The sequence below is a fragment of the Bos taurus genome, chromosome 3, assembly GCF_002263795.3.
Source record: "Bos taurus isolate L1 Dominette 01449 registration number 42190680 breed Hereford chromosome 3, ARS-UCD2.0, whole genome shotgun sequence".
NCBI lineage: Eukaryota > Metazoa > Chordata > Mammalia > Artiodactyla > Bovidae > Bos > Bos taurus.
The window spans coordinates 26,590,444-26,613,537 of NC_037330.1; the positions used below are offsets into that span (position 1 = coordinate 26,590,444).

At 48.3% G+C, this 23,094-nt stretch overlaps 1 long non-coding RNA gene across 1 annotated transcript; it reads right to left on the minus strand.

The window, feature by feature from the left end:
* Window positions 1–1,454: 1,454 nt before the first annotated feature.
* Window positions 1,455–8,979, minus strand: LOC112445966 (uncharacterized). The gene is made up of 3 exons (XR_003033981.2): window positions 8,584–8,979; window positions 7,252–7,361; window positions 1,455–1,872 (listed from the first exon to the last, which is right to left on the minus strand). It is a non-coding gene; the product is annotated as an uncharacterized lncRNA (long non-coding RNA).
* Window positions 8,980–23,094: the final 14,115 nt, after the last annotated feature.

A 23,094-nucleotide genomic window follows, 5' to 3' on the forward strand; every position in this document is an offset into this window, starting at 1 on the left:
TTTCTACAACACCAGCACTTGTCTCCTGTAACACAATCTAATAAGCTTAACAATGTGTTTGTGTGTTATATGGAGGAGACACAGCCATCCTTGGGTGGTTTGTGCGTGTGTGCATGATAAGTCGCCTCAGTCCTGTCCCCATGTCCCTCAGTCTCTGCGACCCCATGGACTGTAGCCTGCCAGGCTCCTCTGTCATGGGATTTCTCAGGCAAGAATACTGGACTGGATTGCCATGCCCTCCTCCAGGGGATCTTCCCGGCCCAGGGATGGAACCTGGGTCTCCTGCATTGCAGGCAGATTCTTTACTGTCTGAGACCCCAGGGATGCACATTACAGCATATAATGTGGGGGGAAATATATGACATTCATGATTTGGACAGTGTCAGCCTGAACACACATATGCAAACACTTCCTGTAGACAATATTGAAGAAAGGTGAGCAGATTTACTATAGGAACAGTTTTGTTTTTATTAGTTTTTATTAGAGTATAGTTGATTTACAATGCTGTGGTAGTTTCAAGTGCCCAGCAAGTGAATCAGTTATACATATACATGTATCCACTCTTTTTTTAGATTCTTTTCCCATATAGACCCTAACAGAGTATTGAGTAGAGGTCTCTGTGCTATACAGTAAGTCCTTATTAGTTATCTAAGTTGTGTATTTTATATACATATGGGCTTCCCTGGTGGCTCAGAGGGTAAAGAATTTGCCTGCAATGTGGGAGACCTGGCTTCAGTCCCTGGATCAGGAAGATCCCCTAGAAAAGAAATGGCAGCCCACTCCAGTATTCTTGTTTGGAGAATTCCATGGACAGAGGAGCCTCGCGGGCTACAGCCCATGGTGTCGCAGAGAGTCAGACACGTCTGAGCGACTAAGCTCACACATTTTATATATAGCAGTCGACGGAGTGACTAAGCACGCACATTGTATATATAATAGTATGTGTATGTGTCAATCTCAATCTTCCACTTTATTGCTTCCCTGCTCTTCACCCCAGGGTAACCACAGTTTGTTTTCTACATCTGTGAGTCTAGTTCTGTCTTGTAAAGAAGTTCATTTGTACCCATTTTTTTTAGATTCCACATATCAGTGATATCATTTGATATTTGTCTTTCTTTGTCTGACTTATTTCACTCATTGTGATAGTGTCCGAGATGACTTTTTAATTAATGATTTAGTGCACCAGACTGTAAGTTCCATCAGGACAGGAATTATGGCTCGGTAGTTGGTCCTGGGGTCCCAAGCCCTTCCTTAGCCTGTTGCCTGGCATAGTGTAAATATTAGGTTGAACTGTGTAACATTGCCATGTTTAGAGGTCAAAAACAGTCGAATATCAGCAATTAGGTCACACAGTTCAACCTAATTGCCATCTTTGTGTATTGAATGTTGACTACGTGTCATAATTGATGAGTTCTTAGATGCCTGTATTTAACACAGTTCTCTTTCTTTCCTTTTTTTTGAATGTTTATTTATTTACTTGGCTGTGCCAGATCATAGTCACAGCATGTGACCTCTTAGTGTTGCACCATGAGGGATCTAGTTCCCTGGCTAGGGATCAAACCCAGGCCCCCTGCATTGGGAGCGCGGAGTCTCAGCCCCTGGACCACCAGGAAGTCCCCAACACAGTTTTCTGTAGCCAATGAAATCCCAGCTACCGTATTTGAAAAGGAACTCTAAAACTTGGAATAGCTAAAAACTCGTGGACTTGTGATGCAGAGGTAGGGCATCCGTGAGACTTCAGAGCCCTGGATTCAGTAGATTTTCTCTGCAGTTCTTGGTGCATTTTCCAGCCAAAGATGGAGCCACGTGCCTTGGGGTCTAGAGTGCTGTCCGTAACCTGAAGAATCTGGAAGCGTGTGCTGGAAAGCTGGGCTAGAAGGCAAAGACAGGAATAAGGTGGCCTGAAGAAGGCAGAGAGACCCGTGAGCCCTGTTGAAGGAGCCACGTCTGATCCTGAGTGAAGGGAGCTCTTGTTTTCACAGCCCAGACTTCCTGTGTTCAGGTGTTCGTGGTCCACGGATTTGTGGTGCCCACAATGTGCTCAGTGACTGGCTAGGCACTACAGACCTCATCGGGAGCCTCCTTTGTGCCTGAGCCGCCGCGGGCTGGATGTAGACCCTGGCCCAGTGGAGGCAAGGGTTGAAATGAGGAAAAAGCCCAGCTGGGCCCTGCTGGGAGAGGCCCAGCACTCTGGCCTGGGGCCTGCTCCCTGGCTGTGGAACTGGGAGTCAGGCCCAGCCTAAGGTTTGGACTAGGGCTTCCCAGCCTCCTCTGCTAAGTCCTTTTTTTTTGCATCTGTTTGGATTTCATGGCTCTCTTTCCAGTTTCTATGCACAAATGTCCAATTGTGCCACACTATTGTAACGCTCACTGTTTTCTCACACCCACAGGATAATTCCTCGTTCGGCTCAATTCCACCACTATTTGTTGAGCAGCCATATGTGCCAGCACAGGATGGGGGTGGCGGGGGAGGGAAGGCACACAGATGCGTGACGCTGGGTCCTGCCTGCAGCAGACACGTAGGTTATCTACATGGCAGCCATTTTTTTCCCTCTTTCTCTTCTTGTTGGCAGAACCCTGAGGTAGTTTGAATGTCATGCCTCCATTCTCCACCCCCACCCCCCAACTCAAGGAAAAGTGGCTCTGCTTCCAGCTCTAGGGTAAAAGGTGATTGATTCAAGCCATGCCCATGGTCTAGATATGGGCATGTGACATCGTTTTAGCCAGTGAGATACGAGAAGTCCTCTGGGGAGGGAAGGGAGTGGATTCTTGGAAAGATGTCTTCTCTCTTAAAAGGAAACACAGAAGGGGCAACTTCTTCCATTAGATTCTTGGAAATGAGCAGCCATTTTGTCACCATGAGGAAAGCAAATCTGTTGAGGCTGTCAGAGGGGTAAAGATGGGAAGAAACAGGGTCCTTAATGACAGAGCCACTGAAGGCTGAGTAGGCTGATCTTTGCACTTTCTGTTGTCACTGGTTCAGCCAGAGGAGTTATAAGCAGATAGAGTAGGGGCTCACCAGAGAGAGAGAACCAGGCATGGCTTTCTTGACATAAGAGAAGTCATTTTTGGCCTGAGTTATTTTGGGATCTAAGCCTGGCCACAATACTTGTCCTGGAACAGATCTCAGTAGTTAATGATCATAAGAGAACAAGAGAATGCAAGAGCTGTTATCAGGCAAGAGAAGTAAGGCTAGCAAAGATAGTATATCAGTTCAAAAGACTCCCAGTTCTCTTTCAGTAGTAAATATTAGCCTGAAATGTTTAACCTCCAGATCAACTGGAATGTAAGGGATGATGTTCAATCACCAAGTCATGTCTGACTCTTTGCGACCCCATGGACAGCTTGCCAGACTTCCTTATCCTTCACTATCTCCCAGATTTTGCTTAAACTCATGTCCATTGAGTCAGTGACGTCACCCGACCATCTCATCCTCTGTCACTCCATTCTCCTCCTGCCCTCAGTCTTTCCTAACATCAGGGTCTTTTCCAATGAGTCAGCGCTTCACATTAGGTAGGCAAAGTTTTGGAGCTTCAGCTTCAGCATTAGTCCTATCAATGAATATTCAGGGTTGATTTCCTTTAGGATTGACTATTTTGATCTCCTTGCAGTCCAAGGGACTCTTAAGTCTTCCCTAGCACCACAATTTGAAAGCATCAATTCTTTGGCACTCAGCCTTCTTTACCGTCCAGATTTCATAGAAAAGCTATGACAAAGACAGGCAGTGTATTACAAAGCAGAGACATCATTTTCCCAACAAAGGTCCATAAGGTCAAAGTTATGGTTTTTCCAGTGGTCACGTATAGATGTGAGAGTTGAACCAAAAAGGAATGATGGTGTCAACCTTCTCTAATCCTTGTGATTTCAGTCCACTAAAACTTGGACTGTCAAGCCTCCATGAATATGTATGTACTCTTAGCTTAAAACTAGCCTAACTTTGCTGTTCAAGGTGACACTGCCTTGGGAAAGACCTCTGGTGTTCTCCTTACTTGCTGCAATAATAAATTCTTTCTTCTCCTAATCTTTGGCGTGGTTGTGTTTCTCTTGGCTCAGCATCCACCAAGAGGTAAACCCAGTTTTTCGGGTAACAGAATTGATGTTTCCCACTGCTTACAGTTGAAGGCAACCTGTATTAGATACTCCCTCAAGGGAGCAGGAAATAGGATTTATTCTTATAAAACAATAAAAGGTTCTTTCTCTCTTATAAAACAAGGTAGGTTCTCATCACAAGGCACAGTGTTCAGAGCCAGTGCTTACCCCTGTGGTAAAGCAGAGGAGAAAGAGGTTAAGTATGTTAGTAGGAAGGACTCCAGTGGGGAGATTGTATTTGAATGGACTCTAAGAGAGAATTAGGATTTGTGTAGAAAGAGTGAGGAGCGGATGGCATGAACAGACCTTTGGAGACAGGAGTGGACGAGGCTCTGGCAGAGAACAGGGAGATTATGTCCTAATTCCACAGGCAGATTCTAGAGCACTGCAAATTGCAGGCTTAGAAGGTGACCCTTGATTTATGTGGTGTGGGGATCGTGGGCTTTTGAGCAGAGAAGAAACTAAGAAAGCAGCCGCTGGAAGGAAGGATTTGGCAGGTCGATCAGAGGGAAGAAAATAAAAGCTGAATGACTGGTTTAAGCTCCTGGAATGATGCAGTTGTTTGTGATGAGATGTGAGTTGAAAGCAGGAGGGCATGGCAGAAGATTTCAAAGGAAAATTGTAAAGGAAAGTAACTGCTAAAAGAAGGGAGGGTTGAATGAAAGGGTGATTGGATCTTGCATCTAGAAGATGACTGTAAGAGTTTGAGTGTGATGACTTGACATAAAATGGAAATTTGGAAGAGAGGACTGAATTTAGGAAGCTTCTGTGTGGGGTTTGAGGTAATGATGGAAGCTCTAAGTAATGAGACTTTGAATTCATACGAAAACAGGGGCTTGACCTTGGGAATGAGAGGTCAGGACTTCAGATGAGGTGGTGGAGGCAACAGCTCACCAGGTATGCGCACCTTCAAATTTTGGCAGATTTGTTGAGACCGTGTGACTAATGTGAGCCAATAAAACGGGTGAGGAGGTGACAGGTGTCATCTTCTGGCCGAGGCAGCTAAAAGCCTAAATTTCTTCACTTCCTCCTCCCGTGCCACAGCACTCTTGGGGCCAGGGGCCAGGGGCTGGGGATGTGGTCACAAGGGGAAGAGGGCCATCCTTCCAGACTTGCATTGCTTCATCTTTAGTCTGGGACTCTTTGTGGAATCCTTCTAGAGCTGTGACAGGGTGGCACTCTTAACTGCTATTTGTGTGATCTGGGTGATAAATGATCTTCAGGTCCACCAACTTCTGACTTGATTTGCTCAGAGATCTGTGTTGGAGGGGCTAGAGCATGCTGACTGACTTTCCTTCTCTCTGTGGGACTCTCGGTATTTCTGGAGGGTGAGTTTACTTCCCCCCTACCCCCTGCCCCAAGGCCCTTTAGCTTTCCAGGGAGGGGATCCCTGTCCCTGAGCCATGCCAGAGAGATGACTGCTCTGTCCGCGGTCACCAGGATGTCAGTGGATTTCAGAGGGGAATGTTTTGGTGACTGGTATCTAACTGGTGACTAGCTTGAGCATCTCACTCACCTGGCTAAAGGTGAGAGCTTTGGGAAAAAGTTCCAGACTTCTAGACTAGACTAAGAATGAGGTCTGAAGTCCTTTTCACCTTTCCTAGTCTGAAAAGATTCCAAATGTGCTTTGCTTAAAGGCTCAGGAGTGCCGAGCTGGCCCTGAGAGTACAGGCGCACTTTGTTCGGGGCTGTGTGCGCTGGCCTGGCTGACTCAAGTTGTTTTCCTAAGGGCAGGGGCCCCGGTGCAGAGCTGGGAGGCATTTGGCATCTGGTTTTCGTCAGGCAGCGAGTAAAAGTGCAGATGCTGAATCTGATCTTGCTTTAAACAAAGCACAGCTAGACACAAAGGAAGGGCCTTTGTGCAAGGCCTCTTCTGCCTCGGTGTGATCTCTGCTGTGTCCTGTTTCTCCTTTTACTGGAGACTTTGACTCTACAGACACTTAGAAGAAAACCTTCAGACCTGGGGACAGCTGGCCTGGGCCACTGGGGTGTTTCTCTCTGACTTGAAAATTTAAAGACAGCGAGGGACTCTTTCTCTGTTTCATGGAGAGCTGGTGTTTTTATTTTTCCTCCGCTTTCAGCAGACTAGGGCTGTCATATATATTTGTGAATGCTGCCTTGTTCGTGGGCTCGGTTTATTCACAGCTCTCCCTGCTCCCTCTGACAGGCCCACAAGGGCCATGTCTAGTCGCAGGAGGAGCTGTCTGTCAGCCTGTCCTTGCCTTCATCCATCAGTCCATCCAGTCATCCATCCCTCCGTCCACCCGATCACCGTTCGATAAGCACTGGTTATTGAGCCAGCAGTGTGATTTGGAGCAAATTACTTAACTCTTCTAAATGCCCTTTTCCGTATCTGAAAATAATGGGAGCCACTTGTTCGGGTTGTTGGGTGAATTTAGTGGAACCTTCGGGAGAGAGTCTTTGTGTAGGAAATGCTCTATAAGTTGTAGTGATTGTTCATCGTTGTTCAGGACCAGGGTGCCACCCTCATCAGCTGACGGCCGCAGATTGCCTTAGTTAGACATACATGTCATTTGGAGATTGGATTTAGGCCACAGTACACCGTGGCGAGCCATAAAGGAACAGCTACCTTTGGACCACTTTGTCACCTCCCTCGCGCTATCTTGCTTTTCTTGTTTCAGCCTTGGCGAGGCTATTGTAGCTGAAATCTCCTGGCCTTTGACCAGATGACCCCTGGGCGTTCCCCAGCTTTGAGGTTCTCCCATGCTGAGATGGCTCCAAGGGGTCCTCCCTGCATCAGGAGCTACTGCCTGGCCCTCTCCCGCCCCACACCTTCACCTCTTTGCCACCTGCCACACCACTGCTTCTGGCATCGCCACAGCGTGCACCACTGATCCCCCTTCCCTTCTCCATCTCCTCAGCACCTGTTCCTGTTGACACTGCTGTCTCTTGCCTGTTCTTCAGGGTCTCCGTTTGCCTGCTCTCCTGGTACATTACTCGGGATTCCCAGGTGGCACTGTGGTATACAATCTGTTTTCCCGTGCAGGAGACATGGGGTTCAATCCCTGTGTTGGGAAAATCCCCTGGAGTAGGAAATGGCAACCCACTCCAGTGTTCTTGCCTGCGGAATCCAATGCACAGAGGAATCTGGCTGGGGTGGAAACGAGTCAGACATGACTGAGCAGCCGAGCACAGGCATACCTGGTCCTTTGGGGAGCAGCGTTGACGTCCTCTGTGTACCGTGCTGGGCTGCACTCTAGAGCAGCGGTCCCCAGCCTCCAGGATCTAATGCCTGATGATCAGAGGTGGAGCTGATGTGATAACAACAGAAATAAAGTGCACAATAAATGTAATGCACTTGGATCATCCCGAAACCGTTCCCTACCGCCCCCATGGAAAAATTGTCTCCCACGAAACTGGTCCCTGGTGCCAGAAGGGTTAGGGACTGCTGCTCTAGAGAACCTGCAGTGGCCCTGTGAGTGCCAGGCAGAGAGGATGCAATCAGATTGTCCTGGTGGAAGGGAGTTGTTTATCACTGGGTGGCGGGGACGGTCTGGGGAGATAGTGGCCTTGCCTAAGACACCTGAAACAAGGGCATGTAATGGGCAAGAAGCCTTGCCAGGCTCTCCTGAGGGAGCTGTGCTTCTGTGCCCAGTTTCCTTTGGTGCCCAGCTTAGCTGTCTATCCTCTCTGCGTTTCACCTCTGACAGCTCCCTTGATTCTGCCTCTGGCAAGCCTAGTTTCCTGTGGATGCTTTTCTACGGCCACTTTCTGCCTCATTCTAGCTCTCTTCAGAGAATTGAGGAAGCTCCCTCCTTCATTACTTAGGAGCCAAAACTAGCCCTGTCTTGGCTGGAAAGTGTGTTGTGCTTAGAGGGACTTTCTAAGTAAAATTAGACCTTGTAGAGAACCACACCTTGAATTTCCAAGCTTTTAAAGTTCCTGGAAAGTCCTTTGGATCCATTGTTTCTTTTTGACCCTTCCCCTGCCCCAAACTCTTACCCCGCCTTTCGTCTAAAGATCCTGAGGGTGGCATTTAACCAGAAGCCAGGCAGAGGAATGCTCTGTCCTGGCGCCTGTGGGAAGTGACGGGGAGTGGCCAGAGCTTGTGCCCAAGGGTTGAATGGATGGAAATGAACCGCAATGTGTCATAACAGAGACTTTGTCTTGCCCCAGCTCGGCTCTGTGTTTAAGCTGACAGCCGTATAGGGAGGTGATGCAGTTGTGGGAAAGCACTTCTGTGGCCCCTCATTAAAGCGGAGGAAATGAGAGGCCTGCAGGCCACAGCCAGGCTGGCCTTGAGCAAAATGGTCAAGTGCTGGGCTCTGCCACCAGCCTCTGTGCTGTCTTGGGCCTCAGCCCTGTCCCCAGCAGCCACATCCACGACCCCCCGCCCCCCGCCCTCCTCCACCCCACCAGACTGTGGTCTTTGTCCCTCACCCTCTGCAGTGTTTCAGTTCATCACAGGGGCTCCAGGTCATCCCTGCCTGGGGGTAGTTGAAGGCCTATGGATCAGTAGAGTCGTTCACTTACACTAATGGGGGAGCAGAAGCTGAACTTATGGAGCCCCGCTTCACGCCAGCTCTGTGCGTTCACTCCCATCCTCCAACTTTACCCTCCAACGTCACCCTCGTAGTTTCGAGCCAGGGGACCGTGATGCAGCCCTTGTACAGATGGCACAGTTGAGGCACAGCAAGGCTTTGTGATTTCTCCAAGTCACAACCAGCCCAGGCCACTTCTTTGAACTCTAGTTAAGCAAAAGGAACCTAGCATTGTTTTAATTCACGTGATGGTGGTATAATTTACATAAAACAGAATTCACCAGCTTTAAGTGTGTACCTCACTGAGTGTTGACAAATGTAAGCAGTCATGGAAACCACCATCACAATCACATATAGAATGTTCCCATCACCCCCTAAAACTCCTTCCCTACACCTCCAGGTCCGCCAACCACTGATCTGATTTCTGTAACTACAGCTCTGCCCTGTCCAGAATGTGGTCCACATGGAATCCTGTAGTATGAAGCCTTTTAAAAAAATTTTAATAGTGTTTTTTAGTATGAAGCTTTGTGAATCTGGCTTCTCTCATCAAAATGCTTCTGAGACATTCACGTGATTGCGTGTGTCTGGTTCATTCCTTTTTATTGCTGAGTAGTATTCCATTGTGTGGCTGTATCACCATCTGTGTCTCCACTCCCCAGCTGAAGGACATTTGATCTGTTTGCAGTTTGGGGCTATTATGAATAAAGCTGCTTTTCTGTGTGTTATGTCTTTGTGTGGATGTAGGTTTTCAGTTCTCTCTAGTAAACACCAGGAGCGGGATTGCTGGGCCATATGGTGAGTGTGTGTTTAACTTTTTAAGAAGCTGCCAGATTGTCTCCCAAAGTGATGCGCATCTCACACTCCCATGAGCCGAGTGTGAAGGGGACCTAGTACATTTGATTTTGTACATTGGTACATCTCGGGCCTTTCTGGTTATCCCGTAGCGTCACTTGCTGCTGAGGTGTTAGTGCCTGATAGTCACATTAATGAGTCCTGAGCCTGCCCTTGTAAGAGGGGATGTCTGGAGAGGTTTCCAGGTGATGCTGGAGAGGTTTTCCCAAGGTACCCTCCAGCCAGTCAGGGCGGCCTTCTCTGACAGCCCCATTCCTCATGGGCATCCTCTGCTCATGTTCCCCTTGGACCTCACCTGGCTAACAACTAAGAGTTACCTGCTGTAACTGGGACCCCCTGGCAGTGTGGACACTGGAGCATTCCACACCTGTGGTGCTCACTTCCCTGGCCATCATGGCCCCAGGAGGATGGCTCCAGGCCAGTGCTGGAGCAGGAGCCACTGGGAGCTGTGGGCAGGCTCAGCTTTGGTGGGCGGTCTGCTGGGGCCTGGGTGGCTGTGTGGGGGCTGCAACTTCATAGGCGTCTCAGGACTGGAGCTCACTCAGGATGCTCCTGAACAGGTGTCCAGTGACTGCAGGGTCCTGATTGTTTTCTTGTTATGTGCTGAGGTTCTGACCAAGCCAGTAAACGGTAGAGGCGGTGCAGTTTGTGCTGATGTGACCTCCAGGGAGAGGAGAAGTTTGAGGACCTGTGGTTGGGTGTTACTTTTTTCTTTTATTTGTGGCAACATTTCCTGAACGGTGTTCCTGGTAGGGGTCCATGGAAGGAAGCACGGGTCATCCTTTCTAAAGCAGTGATATCCGGAGTGAGAACGTGTGGCTGTTTGTCCTGTAGCACATGCACTTGTGAATAGGGGTCACAAGCCTGGGGAGATCAGAGCCCACTGGTGAACCTGCCTGCAGGGCCAGAAAGAGCCCTGCCCTCAGAGTGGGAAGCCCTGGCTGTTGCCATTTCCCTGACTCCTGCTGACTTGATGACCTTGGGTGAATCCTTGACCCCTTAGCCCTCAGCTTCCTCACAGTGGAGTGGGAATAGCATTCCTGTTGCCTGGGGATTTCAGTGCCCATGGGGAAGCCTCCTGAGTGCGTGAAGGCCTGGCCTCAGCCCCCTTCCCTTCCCCTTTCTTAGATCTGATTGTTTCCTGGCACCTTCAGGAGGACCAGGTATGGATGGGTGTCCCTGGGGCAGGCTACCACCAGGCACTGTCTGCTGAGAATGGTCAGGGTCTGAGCACCAGGCCTGGGAATTGCCTTCTTGCTCCCTTAGACTGGCAGGAATAGGTTCATAAAAGAGAAGAGAGCTATTGACAATCAGCCTGGAGTCGAGGACACAAAGAACTACAGGGGAGTGAGTCAAGGCCTCTGAATGTCCTGCCACGAGTGTCCATCCAGATGAGACCTCGGTGACCCTGGGTGTGAACAGAACCAACGCCAGGATTCCAGTACCAGGAGGATGCTTTTAAAGGGGGAGACGCAGAACTTCCCTGGTGGTCCAGTTGTTAAGACTCCTTGCCTCCATTTCAGGGGGCACCGTTTTGATCCCTGATTAGTAGCATTAGTCGCTCAGTCGTATCCAACTCTGTAGCCTGCCAAGATCCTCTGTCCATGGGATTCTGCAGGCAAGAGTACTGGAGTGGGTTGCCATTCCTTTCTCCAGAGGATCTTCCCAACTCAGGGATTGAACTCAGGTCTCCTAGGTTGCAGGCAGATTCTTTACCGTCTGAGCTACAGGGAAGTCATGGTTGTGGAACTAGATCCCCATGCCACGTGGCCCAAAAAAAAAAAAAAAGAAACGTGAGAGAGGCGCTGTGGGAGGGATGAGAGTGCTGATCTGGGAATCTGGCTTCACTAAGCCCTGTTGTTGGGAACTGATCAAGGGAGCTTGGACAGGTTGACCTCAGCTTCCTCTTCTGTAAAGGAGGGGATGGAACTGGATGGTGGGCTCTGGAGCACGTTGCCTCCACAGAGGAGCTGGCGCCACAACCTCGGCCCCTCTCACTGTTCACACTGTGCTTTCTGGACCCCCAGCCTTGGCTACTGGCTGGCAGATCCCTGTGGTTAGTGAATAATTGCTTCAGGGCAGAAGTGGGGGAGTGAGGACTGCGAGTGGAGACATGTGGGGGACAGAAGTTCCACCAAGGTGAGGTGATTTCAGGCGGCAACTTGCAGAGGAACTTGGAAACAACTTGGCTAAGCGGGTTTTGCCCTGGGCTTGCTGGCAGGTGGCCCTGGGGGCCCCCTGCTGACACCTGCCAGTTGAGCTCCCGAGGCCTGGTTGGTGCTGTGATTGATGACACTGCAGTGGGGGCTCTGCCCCGTGCCTGCCACGGCCACTTCCTGCCATTCAAGATGCTTCAGATACCCTGAGTCCTGGTTCTGAACCACTGGCTGTACCTCTGGTTGAGGCTTTTCCTTTTCCACATTTCCTTAACCCATTTGAGCTAATCTGCCTCTTTCTGTGTGACAAGAATTTTTAGTTCTCTGGTCAAATTTTGCTTTGTCTAGAATCCCACTCTGTGTTTCTTTGGGGTTTGTTTTTTACATCCTAGGCATCCTGACCAGTTCTCTTACCTGGACCCTTTGCCCCTTAAGCATGGGGACTCAGGTCTACCTGCTTGGAAGCATCCAGAGCTCTCATATGATTCATCATGAGTGCAGTTTCACTCAAATACATGCAGTATGACCTCTTATCCTTACTGAAGTCATTCTAGACTTAAAAGCCAATTTTTTTTCATTAAAAAAAATTTTTTTTTAATGATGTAACAGGTCACATCATTTAACCTGTTTTCACATATTAAACAACAAATTTGGGAGTATGAAAACAAATATTCTATAGTTCAGAGTAAAATTTCGTGGAACAAAAACTCGAGTGATTTTGGAATGGTCCTCATTGTATCAGTCGTACATGTAAAATCTGATAACATTTTATAGGTATTTCTGACTCCAAAGTCCAGACCCTCAATTGTCCTGCCACTTAACCTCTGAGTATCAGAAGGAGGAAATGACATTTCCATGTACCTGAAATAAAGGTTGTTTCCTTCAAAATAAAATATGATAACATTTTATTAGGTAATAACATTTTATTATTTGTGAAGGGTCATCAAAAACACTAATCTCGTAAATAATGTTCCTGGCTTGAATCACGACACAATTCAAAGCCCCTCTCCAGCTTCCCTTTGTCCTGTGCTCCCTGCAGCTCCAGGCTCTGCCTTTTCTGAAGGCTGCCTTCCTTCTACTATCACAGAGGCGCCTCTTCTTCACATTTTCTTTGCTTTGGATGCTGTAACTGCTTTTCTGTATTTTAATTTTTTATTGTGGAAAATTTCAAATACAGACTAAAGTGGAAGAAATAGGATAATGAACCGCTACACACCCATCACCCAGTTCTAACAATTACCAGCTTATGGCCAATCTTGTGTTATTTGTACCCTCTCTCACTTCCCTATCCTTCCTGTATTATTTTCCAGAAAATCCAAGGATCACACATTCTATTCCCATATGTTGTGGAAAATTCTTGCCCACTAAGCTGCATTTATTAGTTACGTTATTGTTCTTGTTCAGTCTCTGTCATGTCCAACTCTTTGTGACCCCATGAACTGCAGCACGCCAGGCTTCCCTGTCCTTCACTATCTCCCGGAGTTAGCTCAAACTTATATCCGTTGAGTCGGTGATGGCATCCAACCATCTCATCCCCTGTTGCTCCCTTTTCCTTCTGCCCTCAATCTTTCCCAGCATCAGAGTCTTTTCCAGTGAGTCGGCTCTTTGCATCAGATAGCCAAAGTATTGGAGCTTCAGCTTCAGCATCAATCCTATTATTTTCTCATTTAAAATTAATTTGCAGAATCACAAGGAGATAACATTTCATCCCTGTCAGATTAGTGATAGTGTAATAGATGAACAATACCAGGAGTTGAGGAAGATACAGAAAGAATACTTAAACACTGACCTTGAGAATATGAAATTGGTGCCCCAGTATTGCAGAGCCATTTGGGCCAAGTCTCCTGTGACTGATGATACCTCTAGACAAACATTTACAAGAACATTTACTGCTGTGAAATGTTGGAAAGCTCTGAAAAGTTCATCAGCAGAAAAATGAATTTAAAATTTATGATACATACGATGAATATTCTTACAGTGATCTGTGATCTGCCGCAATCAGAATGAATTCACTAGAGTGACATATGTCAACAAGGATTACTCTCAAAAATGTTTTGCCGAGTAAGAAGGATGCAAAAGAGTGCTTACAGTGTGATGCCATTTTAAAAAGTTTTGAATCGTGCCAAAACTATGTTTTTGGATACATGCATATATAGTAAGAGCATAAAAATGCATGAGAGTGATAAATACCAAGTTCAGGATGTTATTTCTGGAGTTGGTGAGGGTAACAGAATTGGGAAGGGAGTGAAATAAGGGACTCGATCAGTGTCTCTAATGCCTTCTTTCTTGAAAGAAAAATCTAAAGCCAGTGAGGCAGAATGTGAGGATTTGACAGTCTTTGATGTGTACAGGTATTTATTATTCTCTATATTTTCTATATGTTTCAAATATTCCTCATTCAAAAATTGAATTTAATTGTTTTTCATGTGATGAGCCTGAGACGGTCATTATGTCACCTGATGTTGTCAGCATCTAAACTGAAGCTAAACACACTTGTCCAATCCTGAGAAAATGCTTATTTCCTTTGCCATTTAGTGATACTAGATCACAGATTGCCACCTAAATTTAATGGATTTCTACAAGTCCATGGCTCCATGTATTTTCCAACGCTTCTATTGATAGTTAGAAAAAGCCAAGTAATGAAGCCCTAAGGATTTGACTCACCAAGCGTACAGAAGAAGCAGTGGCATTGTATTTTCTTTTCCCTGTTGGAGAAGGTGAGGACAGTGAGAGAGAGAGGCTGAGGAGGGCATCCTGCCTTGCCTGTGTGTGGACTGGCCCCACAAAACCTGCACTTGGTTAGCACCTGTCTCTTCACCTGGTTCGGAGAAGGCAATGGCACCCCACTCCAGTACTGTTGCCTGGAAAATCCCATGGACGGAGGAGCCTGGAAGGCTGCAGTCCATGGGGTCGCTGAGGGTTGGACACGACTGAGCGACTTCAGCTTCACTTTTCACTTTCATGCATTGGAGAAGGAAATGGCAACCCACTCCAGTGTTCTTGCCTGGAGAATCCCAGGGACGGGGGAGCCTGGTGGGCTGCCGTCTCTGGGGTCACACAGAGTCGGACACGACTGAAGTGACTTAGCAGCAGTAGCAGCTACACCTGGTTTGCACTGGAGTAGGGCTCACAGGCCTTGGGAGAGGGAGGTTTTAGAGAATGAGAAGAGAAGTGGTTGATCTGACGTGTCACAGGATTAAGGGCCCATCTATAGGGAGACAAGGGGCTTCCTGGGTGGCTCAGTGGTAAAGAATCTGCCTGCCATGCAGGAGCAGGGTTCGATCCTGGGTCAGGAAGATCCCCTGGAGAAGGAAATGGCAACCCACTGTAGTATTCTTGCCTGGGAAATGCCATGGACAGAGGAGCCTGGCGGGCTACAATCCATGGGGTTGCAAAAGAGTCGGATATGAATGAGCATGCACCCACTATAGCTAGACAGACCTATAAAGACCTGGTCCCTCACCTCGTCTTCATCTCTGCTCACTAGCCACCTCCGTCCAGCCCTGCTTCCAGCTAGAGCCCTCACAAGCCGTCTTGGTGAACTCACCCTTTGTCCTCTGGCTTTGCACGTGTCCTGGCTTCTCACATGGCATAAGTACCTCCCCATACCTGTTCCTGGGCTGCCTGCCCGACTCCTGCTTCCCAAGACTCAGATCATAGTGACCTCCGTGTGACACCCTCCCTGACTCTCTAGACTGACCCCACCTCCCCCAGTACCGGCACAGTTGGCTCCTTGTCTGGGTGGTGCTTAATTCCATGCTTATCTCCTACACTTATCATGCAGTGGAGTGGTTCCATGGAGTGACTCCATGGCTGCCCCGGGCAGATTACTTAACCTCTCAGTGCCACTCTCATCTGCAAATGAGGATGAGGATGGCAGCTGCCTCCTGTTGTTGTCAAGGCTCAGTGTTATCCGTGTGCTAGGCATTTACAGCAGGGCCTGGTAGGGTAGTGCTGTCATCATCTTTCTGCTGTCTTCTTTTCTTCACTTTCTTTTCAGTCTTCCTCTTCTCTCTTCCCTCCTTCCTCTTTCTTTTTCCCTTATTGTTTAGCTCTCCAACACTGGAAGATGGAAAACATTGGAAGCAACACCAAATGACTAATAGCAGACAGGTGTGAATAGCAGACTTGGGGGGAAAAGGCAAATTTTGGAAGGACTGGTGGGAGTCAGATTAGATAGATGTGGGAGAGGGGCCAGAATGTGGAAGCCTTGAGGACCAAAAGGAGGAGTTTGGGCTTGAAGGGATGGGCCGAGTGGTGGGCCATTATGCATATGGCAGAAAACTGCTGCAGCCGACTTAAGTGGCAGTGAGTTACTGGGTGGACTGACTGGGGCAGAGGGGGAGAGTGGCAGTAAGGAGGCAAGTTTTAAAATTTGCTAAAGAGCTTTAAGGTTGAAGAGAAGACAGGTGGATCGGATTGGTAACGGTGGCGGAGGAACTGGAGAGGTTCTGGTGAGGAAGGGACAGGGCTTAGGTGAAGGGGTGGAGGAGGGCAAGGCAAGTGCAGCCTAGCGCTGAGATTTCTCACCAGTTGCTCTGCAGGAAGCCACCAAAAGAGGGAAGATAGAGAACATTTTTTAAACTTTATTTTTACTTTTAATATGTGTGGAAGTGTGAAAGTGTTAGTCGCTCAGTCGTGTCTGACTCTTTGCAACCTCATGGACTGTAACCCGCCAGGCTCCTCTGTCCATGGAATTCTCCAGGCGAGAATACTAGAGTGGGTTGCCATTTCTATTTCCAGGGCATCTTCCTGACCCAGGGATCGAACCTGGGTCTCCTGCATTGCAGCCAGATTCTTTACCGTCTGAGCCACCAGGTGTGGGATGGCTTAGAATTTGGCATCAAATTGGTGTATTTATTGATGATACCTACTGTGGATGCCAGCAAGAGGCACCGTGATCTCATATACTTACAGGCAAGACAAAAGCGGGGAAATAATATTCCAAGCATCATCGTCAGAGTTCTCTGGCTGGGATAGGTGTTGTAGGATTCAGTCCTTCTACCTTTCTGCATTGTTCTAGTCTGTTTTGATGAAGGTAGAGGTCATACTCTTCCAAATGATTTAAAGTTATGTACATGACTTTAAAACAAGAAAGGACAGCAAGTATGTGTCTTGATCATGAAGGAGGAGATGGGCTGATGGTCTGGATCCCAGTGGGATGGACAGAGATACTTGAAAGGTTTTGAATCCAGCAGCCCACGTGTGGGAGTGAGAGGCTGTGGGAAGGATGGAGGGCTGATGCTGGCAGGCATCAACCATGTGATATGGCCACCAAACAAAGCTGCCTTGTCTTCAGCTAAAGGAAATGCGGTGTCTAGAACTGGGGTATGGCAGTCTACATGCCCTGTGCTGGCCAGACCACGTGTCAGAAATGGCATGAAGTTCTGGGCCACAGCCTTGGTGGGACAGAGGTGAACTGGAGCCTGTTTGTTAGAAACAGGGAAAGAGACCGAGTCCATGTCATGCACAGCCACAAAAGATCACCAGCTATTCAGCCTGGGATTCGAGAAGCTTGAATTTCTAGGTGGCAAGCTCCTTGAGAGTCAGGATTAGTCTGTGCGTCTCTTTGTAGCCTCAGTGCCTCTTCAGTGTCTGGTGCCTAGAATGTGCTCAGTTCTTACCCTTGAATGGATGAGTGGTGGACTGGGCTTGTCCAGGATCCAGGGTCCTGGAGCCCGCTTTCAGTTCAAAGTAAAGAACTTTCCAGTAGAACTTTCCCGCCTGGACTGCTATCAGTGGTGACGTGTCTCTGCCAGGAGAGGGTCCGCAGACACAAGGAGTCAAGTTTAGGTGGGCAGTTAGACCAGTGGACCCCAAGAATCTATTGTTGTTTACATGAGTCAGGACTTTTTGGTGGAGGAGAGTAAGGGGGAGTGGGGGAAAAAAAATCTGTGATCACTGAGGGTGGCCAGGAGCAACTAGATTTATAAACGGATCTGCTGGCAAATTTATTTACAAGTACATCCCCCCTCAAAGTGCTTTTTATAATTTCTAGATAAAATGCCCTAATTTGAAATTAGCATCAAGTGGAATTTAAGTTAATAGTGTGAATTGCAGTCCCATCTGCTTGGCTTCATGGCCCAGTAGATCTGCAGAGCCATTTGTCACAATTTGTTTTAAAGCCAGGAAGAAAAATACTCCTGGATACCATCCAGAACTTCTTGTGGAGACGCTGTCTTTGGAATGTGGAAGGGGTGGGTGGCGAGGACGCTACCCACTTGGGCAGAAGGAGGGCCATGTGCCTGGAGCCAAGAGACGGGGGTTCCAGTTTCCCTCAGTGGCTTGCTCATGACCTTAGGGGAGCCGTACAGCCTCTTGGGTCTCAGTGCCTGGTGTGGAGGGGCCTGGCAGACCAGAGCTTCTTCATGTCAGGGCTGAGCCAGTTGACTGGTCATTCTTTTGTTCATTCAGCTAATAATTTTGAGCTCCTGTTAAGTGTCAGGCATCTTTCTCAAAGGGCTTCCCAGGTAGCTCAGATGGTAAAGAATCTGCCTACAATGCTGGAGACCTGGGTTCGATCCCTGGGTCAGAGAGGTCCCCTGGAGAAGAGAATGGCAACCGACTCCAGTTTTCTTGCCTGGGAAATCCCATGGACAGAGCAGCTTGGCAGGCTATAGTCCGTGGGGACGCAGAGAGTCAAACATGACTGAGCAACTAACACTCACCATTCTCGAACCTGGGGATTCAGCAGTATTAATGCTTTTTCTAGAGTAAGACCTAGAACGCTAAGAACACACCATCCATTTCACTAATGTTACTGGAGAGCAGCGTTTCCTCCAGGCATAAGAACCATATGCTGGGAAAACTGTTCTGAGCTGGGGAAAGTTGTGACCAGCCCTCCCCGCTGATGTGCTTGAAGCCTGAAGGGGAACTAGGGCTGACTGAGAAGTGTGTGAAGATCAAGCTGCGAAGGCTTGGCCAGCTGAACAGATGCTTCTAGAGGCGCCTTTGAGCATGGGAGGAATCGTAAACCTGGGATGGGGCATTCTTCCCAGGACAGGTGGCTGTGGAGTGGGGCTTTCAGCTGCACGAGGGGTCCTGCTTTGTTCAGGGAGAGGCTGAGGGAGGCCTCAGAGTGGGTGCGGAGTGATGTCAGCCCCTGTGAGGAGGGGAGCTGCACAGAGAGCATGTTCCTAGAGAAGAACCGATAGATTTATCCCACAAGCAGTAACCAGGAGATGGGTTAAGGTGAAGCCCTGATTTAAGGTGCTCTGAGTCTGCGAGGTGGGTGAGTGCAGAGATAAACATTGGTGCTAGGCAGGCACCACGTGGGGAGAAAGTGACTGACAGCCTATGGGGGTGAGGAGGGCTTCCCAGCAGAGACGACAAATGAGCTGGGCCCCCAAGTGTGACCAGGAGTTGGTAGGGTGTGGGGGAGAGAAAAGGCCATCCAGAGGAGGAGCCTTGGAATCTTTCCGAGTTCAGCTCCGTGTGGTGGGTGGAGGCCAGGGGCCCCTAACCAGTGGGTGTTTATTTGATTCTTGGAATGCTGCGGGCAGACTGCTTCAGTTCTCCCCAAAGGGAATGGTCATCCCTGTGTTTGAGGATGAGAATTCTTGGTGCTCAAGCTGCCTGGAGTCTTTTCTGGAAGATCATGGGTGTAAAACAAACAAAATAGTCCTTCCTGTCCTGTGAGTGGGGAGATGGGAAGGATGAGGGGTAGGGGGTGGCTGGGGCAGCCCTGGGTAAAGGCCTGGGAAAGTGGATGTAGACGGGGGTGCAGAGAGGCGAGGAAGGATTGGGTCTAGGAGCTCCTGTGGATACAGAGTTTAGGGACAGTTCCGTGAGTGGGGGTGAAATTAAACAAGGAGAGGAGGAGAGCTTGGCCTCCTCAGCTCCAGGAGGAGAACTTAGAAAGGCAGATATCAGTGGGACGGTTTTGGAGGAACAGATGTTATGGGCAGACACAATGAATTTATTTAAACCAATTTCGGGAACTGGAAGCTCAAGGGCTCAGTCAAGCTCAGTGCCTTGGAATCAGTAAGAAGTGGGCACCTACAGTGAGTTTGAGATGGGTCTTTGGGATTCCGCTGTTAGAGGTAGGTTATCAGTTATCTAGTGCTTCGTAATCAGTCATCCAAATCTCAGTGTCTTAAAAGTTATTTTATTCTCTTTCAGGAAATGTCTGTAGCTCAGGACTCCAGGAAGGGCTTGGCTGGTGGCTAAGTCTTGGTTCTTTCATGGGGTGGTGGTCAGCCAGGGGCTGGGACTGGGCCAGTATTGACCTGGAATGGCAGGGCTACCATCTAATTGTTTTTATGGAGTCACTCCTGGGCGCTAGCTTAGGATCCTCAAGACAGGGTGCTCAGCAGTCAGGCTGCTCATGTGGCTCTCAGAGCTCCAGGTGAAGTCACAGGGGGTCACTACTGCCACAGTCATGCGTGTGTGTGTGTGTGCACGCTCAGTCGAGTCTGACTCTTTGGGACCCCCTGGACTGTAGCCCACCAGGCCCCTCTGTCCATGAAATTTTCCAGGCAAGAATACTGGAGTGGGTAGCCATTTCCTTCTCCAGGGGGTGCAGTCATAAGCCACAGTCATAAGCACAGCCAGATTAAAGGGGAAGAAACACAGATCCCATCTCTTTATGGGAACAATGTCGAAGTCACGTAAGCAGAGCTGGTGGGATGGGAGATCATGTTGCATACAACTTTGGGAAACAACACCTGTGCTCAAGTGCTTCTGGAACAGATGAACTCCCTAATAGTGTGATGGTGAGCAGAGGGGAGTGGGGGGCACAACCCGGGTGGGCAACCTGAGTCTCTCGTCTGGGGGCAGGAGGGAACGCAGCCAGTGACGGAGGAGATGTGGGCAGGGGTGGGGGAAGAGAACCAGATGTTCTGGGCACACAGCTGGGCTTGCTGTGGGGACTCCGAGGCAGATATGAACAGTGAGGACAGGAGAGCGGCGGGTTTGGCCAGGACATATGGCTCTTGCTTATCAGTTGTTTTCTTCACTAGCTCCAGCCCTCTGCATCCCCCTCCCCTTGCCCCATTTCCCCCTTAGCTTTCGAAATGACATTTCATTAGGAGAAGTTTTAAATTATCGTTGTCTTTTTTAAAAAATTGTTTTCCTATTTTATTTTGGTATGGCGTGCATTTTTGTTCGTTTGTTTTTGAATAGGTAACACAACCACCCAATTAATTTAAAAGGATGACTTAGGAGGTAGACTGTGAAAATAGTCTGCTTCTCATCCCATCCGCACTGAGGTCACTGATGTTAGGTTTCACATTGTCGTTCAGTCGCTCAGTCGTGTCTGACTCTTTGCAACCCCGTGGACTGCAGCATGCCAGGCTTCCCTGTCCTTCACCACCTCCCTGAGTTTGCTCAAACTCATGTGCATTAAGTTGTTGGTGCCATCCAACCACCTCATCCTCTGTCACCCTCTTCTCCTCCTGCCTTCAATCTTTCCCAGCATCACAGTCTTTTCCAATGAGTTGGCTCTTCACATCAGGTGGCCAAAGTATTGGAGCTTCAGCTTCAGCATCAGTCCTTCCAATGAATATTCAGGACTGATTTCCTTTAGGATTGACTGGTTTGATCTCCTTGCAGTCCAGGGGACTCTCAAGAGTCTTCTACAGCACCACAGTTCAAAAACATCAATTTTTCGACACTCAGCCTTCTTTGTGGTCCATCTCTCACATCTGTACATGACTAGTGGAAAAACCATAGCTGTGACTGGTTTCCTAGGTATTCTTCAGAAACTATTCTGAGTTGCTGCTGTGATGCTGACTGCAGACTTCTGCTCCCTGGCGTCCATTTCAGCCTCCATAGCAAGGGATGGGGTAGAGAGGGTGGTGCTTCATGAGCCGGCACCTCCTCTTCAATCCCGCCGCCTTCACAAGCAGTCAGGGCCTGCAGACTCAGGGCTGACTTCACCCTGAATTTTGTTCAGGCTTTTCTGAACCTATAATTTTAAATGTTGCTTCTAATTTAAGTCAGATTCCTTTCATGGTGGCTTCATTTCTGCTTTGTGTGGTTTCTAAGTGTTCTTTTACTCCTAAGGTAGTGATTCGGATATTTCATCCTGTTCTATCATTTACATGTAAAATTTCTTGAAAGGGGGAAAATATATAATTAGGGGAGGTCCTGAGGCTTTGGATTTTTGTATCACAAAATTATTCAGCCTGAAAAGGGACTTTTGGGATTGTCTAGGTGTTTTCCCTTTTGTGTTGTGTTTGTTTGTTTGGGCTTAAAATTTTTTAAAAAATTTTAAATTCTGCATATAGGGAATTTGGCACTAGAGAAGAAACTAAAATATTATCTAAAGTTGCTCCCCTGGCCTCACAAAACACACAAAAAAACCCAGACCAACTCTGCTGTACATCCTGGTGGGGATGGTCACTTGCTGAGACCTCTCAGTTCCCTGGAGCAGGCAGTGGGGAGTTCCTGGCCCAGCTCTGGACAAAAATGCTTGAACCTGGGGTATTCCAGCTGATCCGAGCGTGCAGACGTTTGGTGCTGTGTGCAGGCCTGGGGCTGACTTCTCCTTAGCCTACTTTCAAAGGGACAGATTGCCACTGAACTCTGCACAGAGCCGAGATGCAGCTGATAGAAACCCAAGGCGGTCTCTCTGCAGTGCGCAACATCGATCCGGAGCGTTTGAGGCTATTTTTTCTCTCTGAGTGTCCACAAAATTCATTACTTTACAATGAGCCTGTCAAGGAGAGCTGCAGTGAAGAAACGCTCCTCTGTGCTCCCAGGGCCTCATACTTCTGGAATTTTGCCTTAACAAGTGAATCAAATATTCTGTAAACACACTAATGGCACAGTCCCTGCCCACCAGGAGTTAGAACTTTCTCAAAGCCCCTTTCTATCTGTTGCCTCACCTGTTAACTCACTGTAGTCCTTTATTTTTTCTGGATTTGCTTGGAGGTTCTATGGAAACAGGATTTATGTAGGTCCTTTGCTCTCCAAATGTCCCCCCCGCACCTCCAACCTCACGCACTGGGGCCTGTTCTTGGGGCTCTGCAGGTCTGGGGAGTTAATCGTGTCAGACAAGGATGGCTCTGCATTAATGAGTACCATCTCTCTTCCCTCCCTGGAGGATGGATTTCCTTTAAAGTCCTTCCTAACTTTGGGAAAACAGAAATATATGGCTGAAAAAGGATTGCTGGGCAGGATTAAAAACTAATCCTTCAGCATCCACATGCCCATTTGTTGCCTTCTGGGTTTGTTCTCCTCTCCACCTGCAAGGGCTCCTCACTTGTCACGTTGTGTGGTTAGTTATTCCACAGTGATCTTAAAAGTGGTTTCTGAGATGCTGTTTCAGTCCTAGGGGATATGTCACTGTGCAATGACAGTCTGCTGTGCTAAGAGACGCTGACAGCCCATGCCCACCACCACACCAGATCCTTGTCTCATCTGGCCACCACAAAAGGCAACTGCTTACTCCAGTTATCAGCACCAGGTGGGCTGGAGACCTTTGGGGATAGTCAACATTTTCTGATTTTCTCCATGTGCAGCTCTAGCCAAGTGATAACCTTCACAGCTGT